The sequence below is a fragment of the Polypterus senegalus genome, chromosome 5 (assembly GCF_016835505.1).
Source record: "Polypterus senegalus isolate Bchr_013 chromosome 5, ASM1683550v1, whole genome shotgun sequence".
In the NCBI taxonomy this organism is placed as follows: Eukaryota; Metazoa; Chordata; class Cladistia; order Polypteriformes; family Polypteridae; genus Polypterus; species Polypterus senegalus.
In genome coordinates this window covers 190,390,472-190,400,629 of record NC_053158.1, presented here as the reverse complement: position 1 = coordinate 190,400,629, position 10,158 = coordinate 190,390,472, and the positions used below count along the sequence as shown (strand labels likewise).

General features: G+C 42.6%; 1 long non-coding RNA gene across 1 annotated transcript; it reads right to left on the bottom strand.

The window, feature by feature from the left end:
- Positions 1 to 1,793: 1,793 nt before the first annotated feature.
- Positions 1,794 to 7,418, bottom strand: LOC120530041. The gene is made up of 3 exons (XR_005633888.1): positions 7,328 to 7,418; positions 6,935 to 7,055; positions 1,794 to 1,942 (listed from the first exon to the last, which is right to left on the bottom strand). It is a non-coding gene; the product is annotated as an uncharacterized LOC120530041 (long non-coding RNA).
- Between the last annotated feature and the right edge of the window lie 2,740 nt (positions 7,419 to 10,158).

The following is a 10,158-nucleotide window of genomic DNA, read 5'->3' as shown; positions in this document are numbered from 1 at the left end:
AAAAATACTCCTTCGTTATGGGACCCCAGGAGTGGGTGATGTTTGCTGCTCAGAGTTCTTGAAGACTCTGGATGATGTTGGGCTGCCTTGGCTGACACGTCTCTTCAGGGTGCCTCTGGATTGGCAAATTGAGGTGGTGGTGGTCCCGATATTTAAGGTTTAAGGAATCACACTCTACAGCCTCCCCTGTGCCAGGGTACTGGAAGAGAGTGTCCAACTGGTGACTGAACTTGGGATTCACGAGAAACAATGTGGATTCTGTCCCAGCTGTGCAACATCGAACCAACTTTTTAGCCTCATAAGGATTCTGGAGGGTACACATGAGTAGGCCTGACCAATCTACATGTGTTTTGTGGACTTGGAATAGGCATTTGACTACATCCCTAGCTGGGGGTGTCCTGTGGGGGTTATTTTGGGAGTATTGGGTACTGGGCCAGCTGTTTGGGGGTTATTTGGTCCCAGAGCAAAGCTTGGTTTGTATTGTTTGCATAAGTTGTACTCATTCTTGGTAGGTTTGGGACTTTACCAGGGCTGCCCTCAGTCATCGATTCTGGTCATAATGTTTGTGGACAGAATTTCTAGGTGCAGCCATGGAATGGAGGGTATTCAGTTCAGTAGCCTCGTCAGGATCACATCTCTGCTTTTTGCTGATGATGTGGTCCTGTTGGCTTCATTTGGATGTGACCTCAGACACACACTGGAGCACTTTGCAGCAGAGTGTGAAGCGGTCAGCATGAGGATCAGCACCTCCAAGTCCGAGGTCATGGCCCTCATTAGGAAAAGGGTAGGGTGCAACTCCAGGTCAGGAACAAGGTGGAGAAATTTAAGTACCTTGAGGTCTTGTTCATGAGTGAAAGAAGAGTGGAGCAGGAAAATCGACATGGGGATCAGAACATGTGAACATTGTAGCAGTTAGTTTTGATGGAGAGAGAGCTGAGTTGATAGTCAAAGTTCTCAGTTTGCCAGTCAGATTACATTCCCACTCTCACCTATGGCCAGAAGCTTTGGGAGGTGCCTATAAGAATGGCGACAGTGAGCTTCCTTCTTGGGGTGTCATCCTTAGAGAGAGCAGAGACATTTGGGAGAACCTCAAAGTAGAGCCACTGCTACTCTTAATCTAAAGGAGCATGTGGTTCAGGCATCTGATTATGATGACCCCTGTATGCTACCCTGGGTGAGGTTTTTGAGCATGTCCCACTTGGAGGCCACCTTGTGTGTGTTGAGACCGGGGACACGCTGGAGAGATTATGGTCTTAGCTGGCCTGGGAATGCCTTGGTATTTCTCCAGGGGAGTTTGAGGAAGTCATGAGGTAGAGGGATATCCCCTTGACTGTTACCTGAAAAAGCGTCAGAAAAAGGATGGATGGATGGACGACGATCCAACTCTCTACTGAATTGTTTTCAGCTTTTTTATTATCTTATGTTGTCATGCTGTGTGGATAGTTTTATATGAAATTCATAAAGCATCAATAGTGGAATTCTTAACTAAAACTGTGAATTGTGTATACGGGAGTACTTGCCGGAGACTAAAGGGGAGGACACTTAGGATGGAAACCAGGTAGCATACATTCCCAAAACATTTTTATGGCATTCTAGAACAAACTGCCGACTCATAAGGATGATCTAGTAAAACCTTGACAGAAAAGAATAAAGAAGGGATAGTGGGACTACTTATGTATCAGTTTACCAAATGAGCATAGTGGACTGAATGGCATCCATTTATTAAAAGTTTTTTTGCATTCTTTTTGATTATTAGAAAAAGTCCAGACAATTTTTTTATGTAGTACAAAACAGGGTATTTATTTGTTCTAAACTTTACATATTGCATATAGCAAGTATTACAGAATTAAGAATTAATGACAGTCACCGTAGGTAAGCCAACTCTACAAGGATCTGAAGCAGACATTATGCATGGACCTTCATTTTTGGAGGAACACAGCACCTAAAACAGAGCAGAGAGAGAAAGAGAGTCAATAAAAACCAGTGTGGATATCTACTTTGTACAGTATATATATACAGTGCCCTCCACTATTATTGGCACCCCTTGTAAAAATGAGTAAGAAGGGTTACAAAAAATCACATCAACTTCTGACTTTTAATTGAAACAAGTTCATTCAAAGAAAAACAAAGCCCTCATCAAGAAATACATATTTTTAACAAAAACACATGTGCCACAATTGTTGGTACCCTTGGAAATTAATGTGAAACAATGTAACTGAAGCATGCTTCCCATTTAAACTGAACATTGTTGAGCAGACTGGCGTGTATAGGAACTTTCAGCAAGCAGTGATTTTTTTTCTAACCCTTCTTACTCATTTTTACAAGGGGTGCCAGTAATAGTGGAGGGCACTGTATATCTATATACAGTATATATACTAGGGCAGGGGTCCTCAATCCCAGTCCTGGAGAACCGCAGTGGCTGCAGGTTTTTGTTCTGACCTGGTTGCTTAATTAGAAAGCAATTCTTGCCAATAAAGCACTAACAAGCTATGAAATTAAATTAACTCTGCTATGTCAGCTCATTCTCATATCCTAGATTTTCTTTCCCTTTCTATCATGCAAATGATTTGAAGGCTAAAATGGACGAGTAATTCTCAGTCCTTCACTTTTTTCTCTTCATTTTTCTTCCAAGTATTTAATTAAACCCAATAGTGCAGATAAATACACACAGGTGTAAATGTAAATAAGCTAAATGGAGAAATGCTGCTCTCTCTTGTCATTTGCATGTTATTGATAATAAGGAGCAATTAAAATAGCTGTTTAAGACAAAATGAAGCAATAAGGGCTCAAAATCACTAAAGTGAAGCAGAAGTGTTACTTTAGCAATAAGTGCTTTTTATTAAGCAACTGGGTTGGAGTAAAAACCTGCAGCCACTGCGGCTCTTCAGGACCACCGTGATTGAGGACCCCTGTACTAGGGGGTTCACCCCCTGCTCGCTTTGCTTGCCAACCCCCCAGGCCATTTCACATCTCTGCTGCTTGGATTGTTAAGAGGGGGCTGAACGCACCCCAAAGAGACGCGGTTGCTCCTCCAAAACCCCCTCTTTAATGATGATACAATGGGGCACAAATACAGTTTTTTTTTTAACCTCCTCTTTGCTCGATCAGCTGCTGGATTGCCTGCTGCTGCTGCCATGCCGTGTGATCTGCATCTTAACATTTAAAAGCCTGTACAGCAGCTGTCCTACTCTTTGTCTTTTATTTCCAGCCCCGGGTGTGGTTAAATCTCTTGGCACAAAGTCTTGTCTCGCGGGATGTCAGCTCTTGATATTTTTTATTTTATAACTTAAAAACATAATAAGAATGTGAAAATCTAACAACATCACATTAAAGTTTGATAAATTCTGAAAAGAATGATACCAAACATATACATGTAGGTTTTAAAATAAGCCTGATTTAAAGTGAGACAAAAAAATGACATCAAAATGTCACATAAAAGCGCTGCACAAAATCATTGCACTTTTAGGCTTAGGATTTCATATATAGAGAGTAGATTGATATATATTCACAGTAGATTTGAGGATTGGGATTACCATGAATCAAAAGTTTTCTAAGTAAGCATCATGTTTTACAGATTCGTCCAATTGAATGTGAGTTTTCCAGTCTAGCAACATCATATCCACAACAAAAACCAGCCCTGGCTGGGATGCCAGTCCATCACAAAGAACACATGCTCACACTCACACGCACACCCACTCACTCACTCCTCACACAGGGGCTTTTCAGCCTGACCACATCTCTTGGGACTGTGGGGGAGTCAGCATGGGTTCAGAAGAGGGAGGTTGTGTTTTACAAACATGCTGGAATCTTTGAGGAAGCAACAAAGGGATATGACCAGCGTGGAGCAGATGATATTATTTATCTGGACTTTAAGAAAGCATTTGATAATAAGATGCCACATGAGAGGTTGGGCATCAAACTAAAAGAAGTGGGAGTTCAGGGCGATGTTTGTAGATGGATGCAAAATTGGCTCACACACAGAAAGCAGAAGTTTACGGTGCAAGGAACTTTATCACAATTGGCTGATGCTAAGAGTGGCATACCACAGGGGTTGATGCTGTTTTTAATTAGGGGGAGTCAAAATTCTGTTAACATTTGAATGGCGGAATCAATTTATTCACAAAACGTAATTCATGTGTGCAAGATGATTTACAGGAATGTCTGAACCTGTTCGCCATCATGTTCAATACATGCACCATATGTGGCACATAAATTGTCTACAAGTATAGACATAGTAGTACCATTAGTGTTAACATAATTTTGACTCACCCTATATATATATATATATATATAAATAAATGCGACATGGTGGCGCTGCTGCCTCGCAGTTAGGAGACCTGGGTTCACTTCCCGGGTCCTCCCTGCATGGAGTTTGCATGTTCTCCCTGTGTCTGCGTGGGTTTCCTCCCACAGCCCAAAGATGTGCAGGTTAGGTGCATTGGCAATTCTAAAATTGTCCCTAGTGCGTGCTAGGTGTGTGAATAATAATAATAATAATAATAATAATAATAATAATAATAAAAGAAGTCTACGTGACCATCATCATCATCATCATCAAGTCCTTCCGTGAGAACCCTAAATCCAAAGAGTGGCTCTAAAATCCGTACTGACCCTACTCTCTTCCGTTTCTTTTTCCGGTTTCTTTGTGGTGGCAGCCTGCGCCACCTCCACCTACTCAAAGCTTCATGATGCTCCAACAATGATGGACTGAAAGCCAGAAGTCTACGTGACCATCATCATCATCAAGTCCTTCCGTGAGAACCCTAAATCCAAAGAGGACTGTTTCATTTATGTTAGGTAGATTGTCCAGAGGGGACTGGGTGGTCTCATGGTCTGGAATCCCTACAGATTTTATTTTTTCTCCAGCCGTCTGGAGTTTTTTTGTTTTTTCTGTCCCCCCTGGCCATTGAACCTTACTCCTATTCGATGTTAATTAATGTTGATTTATTTTGTCTTATAATCGTGTCTTTCATTTTTCTATTCTTTAATATGTAAAGCACTTTGAGCTACTGTTTGTATGAAAATGTGCTATATAAATAAATGTTGTTGTAAAAAAATTGTATTTATATTGCGCTTTATATTTAACAATCTCAAAGTGCTGCAAAATAAGAATAAAATTAACAAACAAGATAATCTATAGAAATAATTTAACAAAATGCCTTCCTAAAAAGATACGTTTTTAGGTTTCATTTAAAAGCATCAGTCGACTGTGGGGCTCTCAGGTAATCAGGGAGAGAATTCCACAGCCTAAGTGCCACCGAAGAATCACCCATACTGCTAAGCTTAGCTCTGGGAACTTGAAGAATGTTAGTATGCACAGAGCGGAGGCTGCGTGAGGAAGTATGAAGGATAAAGAGTTCCTGTAGATACAGGGGAGCAGATCCATAGATGCCCTGATGGGTAAGGAGGGAAACCTTGTACTCAATTCTAAGTGGTACAGGGAGCCAGTGAAGGGTTTTCAAGATAGGAGTGATGTGGCTAAGCTTACGCGCCCTCATCAGGATCCTGGCTGTTCTGAATGCACTGGATTCTCTGGATACTCTTGCCAGGAATCCCAATGAGGAGCGCATTACAGTAATCAAGCCTGGACGAGACAAAGGCACGGACAAGCCTCTCTGCATCTGCCAGGGTAAGTGTTGGACGAAGTTTAGCAATGTTCCTGAGATGGTAAAAAGATGACTTACAGAGATGTTTAATGTGGGTGTCAAAAGTGAGTTGAGAGTCCATTTTAACAACCAAATTGGTAACAAATGTAGAAAGAGGAATGTTTTGACCAGAAAAAGTGATACTGGTGATGGTAGAAGAACGAAGATGGTGTGGTGTGCCAACTAAAATGGCTTCCGTTTTAGATCAGCTGAAGGAAGTTGAGCCTCATCCATGCCTCTATTTCCTCCAAAAACAAATAGTCAGTGTAGATGTTGGCAGAGGAGTGTGTGTGCCCTGCGGTGGGCTGGCACCCTGCCCGGGACTTGTTCCTGCCTTGTGCCCTGTGTTGGGTGGAATTGGCTCCAGCAGACCCCGGCAACATGCAAAAGAGGGTCTGCTCAGGTTGAACGGTTGGGAGACAAAGTCAGAGAGGTGAGATTGTGTTGGTCTGGACATGTGCAGAGGAGAGATGCTGGGTATATTGGGAGAAGGATGTTAAGATTGGAGCTGCCAGGGAAGAGGAAAAGAGGAAGGCCTAAGAGAAGGTTCATGGATGTGGTGACAGAGGACATGCAGGTGATGGGTGTGACAGAACAAGATGACGAGGACAGAAAGATATGGAAGAGGAAGATCAGCTGTGGCGACCCCTAATGGGAGCAGCTGAAGGAAAAGAAAGAATAAACTGAAACATATTTCTTTGGGTAAGTGGTAATAAAACAGGAATACCCTAAAAAACAGCTTAATGACCAACCTGGGGATTCGAGCACAGCTTTATGACGTTTACTGTATATTGATGAAACTTGGTACACACTCACATGCAAGTATATGGACACATAGATGCACATGTGTATTATAAAATGGGACATCTTCCATGTGTATATAAATGTATATGGGATGGCATAGAAGCTAAGAGTCCTTCATTAAAATTCTGACCTTGTTTGTGCCTACATGTGCGGAGTTTGAGTGGTCTCATCATGTCTGTGTTTGTTTATTCCACTTCACTTGCTAAATCTAAAATATACATATTATTATAGTGTGTGTGTGAATGTGCCCCATGAAGAAATGGCATCCTGTAAAGGGATGCTTCCTGCCTTGTGTCCACTGCTGCCAGCATAGGCTACAGTCCCTCCATGATCCTGATGTTAGTAAGCAAATCAGAAAGTGATTGGAGGAGTTTAAGTTTACAGTCTGTGTGTATTTGTTGGTAAAAGCAAGCGTGTGAGATACAAAATGACATCAATAACCTTGAAATATTCTTTTCTCATTGAATCAGTTCATTCTCACTTACCGGTAACTCTCCTGGCAAGACTGTTGCCCATAGTCTTCTTCGCCAGCGTTACACTGTGGCTTGCATTCTCCTTGATAGTATCCTCGGCAATTGATTGCCTCTACGTGAAGTTGTTGTTCAGCTGGGGAGGAGAAATACAGATGCAGCATGAGAGAATGTAAAAGGTTAATTAATGGAAGGTGTCCTGTTTAGTCCCATCGTCTGGTCAAACATTTCACACCCAAACCCAACTCCCTACACGAAAATAAGCAACCCAACATTTGCTGCAGTTTAGAGATGGCTGCCAGCGACACAGCCCTCCAGAAGACCTGAATAGTTGTGTGTAGACTATTCTAGTCTATCTAGATAGACTGTTCCACTATGCGCCATAAAGACATGGAGAAGCAGACTTACTCATAAAAGCCGCCAGAGATATCAGCACAAGGACAACCGTCGTTATTTTCATCATGGTGCTTGCTGAAGGGGAATCGATTCTGTCTGCCGCAGTTAAGTTCCTCCATCATTAATACCCCTGAAGCCTCACCAGAAGAGGAGGGAAATGGATTTCGAAACACGCCTCTTTTTCAACGTTAAAATCAAACTTACGCAGATGCAAGAGCACTGATAAGATGAAACCTGAGGCTCAACGGCTGCTGAAGGATTTTTTTCAGTGTTTACAAAAGCAGCCCTAATTCCAACTTGGGGCAGTCCAACCAGGAGTGTTGTGCTCCATTTGCTGTTGCAACTCCTTCATTTTTAATTTGTTTGATTTTCTATTTCTATTTAGTTATTTTGTCCATCCATCCATTGTCCAACCTGCTATATCCTAACTACAGGGTCACGGGGGTCTGCTGGAGCCAATCCCAGGCAACACAGGGCACAAGGCTGGAAACAAACCCCGGGCAGGGTGCCAGCCCACTGCAGGGCACGCACACAGACACCAAGCACACACTAGGGCCAATTTAGAATCGCCAGTGCACCCAACCTGCATGTCTTTGGACTGTGGGAGGAAACCGGAGTACCTGGACAGGGCGCCAGCCCACCGCAGTAGTTATTTTGTGATTTTTTTTTCATATAGGTTAATTATCCACCTATTAATTTTCTCAACGCACGTTTCCCGTAAGAGGACCAATTCTTGAAGCATCAGTTAACCAGCACTGCATAGGACACCAGTTTACATGCAGACCACTAACTCATCATTGCTTCCAGTACAGGACCTGCTTAATCCAGTTTGGGGTTGCAAGACGAACTCAGTCATTTGCCAGCCTTATGTGATATGTAGATCTTTGGGATGTAAAGTACAGTACATGGAGTACTCAGGAAGACAATGGGAGAATGTGCACACTTTAACACAAGTCCCTAGAATTGTGAGGATCAGCAGCGCTAACCACCACATCATCATACAACCTATACATCAATTGTCCATCAACACATTTTAAGACCCATGTACCATGCAAAACTTAAAACTGGAATTAATAAGAAAAAGATAGCAAAAGAATGCTAGAACAATGTGTCTACCATTTATAGAAGGATAATTCAGCTGCTAGTAATTTAGGCAAGGTAAGTTTACAGTGCCCTCCATAATGTTTAAGACAAACACACACGTTTCCTTGATTTACAGTCCAAACAATTCAGGTGTGATTAAAGTACACACTACATTTAATGGTATTTGCGTACATTTTGGTCACGCCATGTAGAAATGACACTTTTTCTTATATGGTCCCCCCATTTTAGGGCACCATAACGTTTTTGACAATTGGTGTTTAGAATTGCTCATGTGTGCTCTACGGCTTCATCAGATACCTCAGCTTACTTCTAACCGTTGGAGTCTTTAGTTGCCATTGTTCAACATGAGGACAAGAGCTGTGCCAATGAAAGTCAAAGAAACCACAATGAGGTTGAAAAATAAGAATAAAACCATTTGAGATATCAGTAAAGCCTTAGGATGACCTTAATCAACTGTCTGGAGTATCATGAAGAAGAAAGAACACACTGGAGGGCTCAGTAATCACAAAGGGACTGGTAGGCCAAGGAAGACCTCACTGGAACTTGAGCAGATCAGATGTTTCTGTACACCTCAGAATTTACTGTGCGTCTGCCGTCACCAGTTCCATCATCAATGAAGGTAAGTGTGCCAGTATCAGTGACGGGCATACATGCCTAATCCATAACATCCCCACCTCCATGACTCACTGGACGGTGCTTTATCCTACAACAAGATAATGATCTGAACATTGTACTAAGGCAACACAGTTTTTCATAGCTAAAAAATGGAAAATTCTTGAATGGCCAAGACGGTCACCTGATTTAAATCCAAATGAGTAGGCCTTCCACGTGCTGAAGAGAAAACATAAGGGGACAAGTCCCAAAAAAATGCGGGATCTGAAGATGACCGCATTAGAGGCTTGGCAGAACAACACCAGAGAAGATCCTTAGCACCTGGTGACGTCTATGAATCAAGCAGTCATTGAACAAGGGATATATGACAAAGAACTAAATATGACGGCTTTAATAGACCTTCCATCGCTGTGTCCCAAACATTATGGTGACCTAAAATGGGGGGATCATGTAGAAAAAGTGTTGTTATTTCTACATGGTGTGACCCAAATGCGTGCAAATACCCTTAAATTAAAATTTGCAATGTGCACTTTAGTCATGTCTTTGTCAAACCCAACATTACGGTGGGCACTTATATATGTATGTGTGCATATAGTAAGATGTGACTGGGCAGGCAGATAATACTGAGAAGCCATGAATGTGTACGTGTATATATATATATATATGGTGGTGGACAGCCTGATTATGGAAGGACAGGGGGAAAGAGTATTTCCAGGACAGCTTCTCTCCCGGACCAACAGACGGCAGCCCCCTTGGTTTCCACCGGGGCCAAGGGTCATGAGCAAAGAAGCTAAAACTTGTTGGGGCCTGTGGCCACCGGCATGGGGCACATAGATATTCTAGGGGCTCTATTTGGCAGCACTTCCACCACACCCAGAAGTGCTGCTGGTAGAAGCTCGTAAGGCACCTGGAGTCCTTCCGGGTGCCCTGTGAAAAGGGGCCAGTTGCCAGGAGTCAACAGCCAGAGTTTCGGGAGGAGGAAGGACAAAGCCTGTGTAGAGGACTGGCTGAGAGAAGGGACTGTGTTGGTGGTTTGTGTACTGTGTTGTGCTGTGGGGAGCGAAAGAAAAGCACTTCCTGACTGTAAATATAAGTGTGTGTTGTGTGCAAAACCTGTGCCTTGCCTG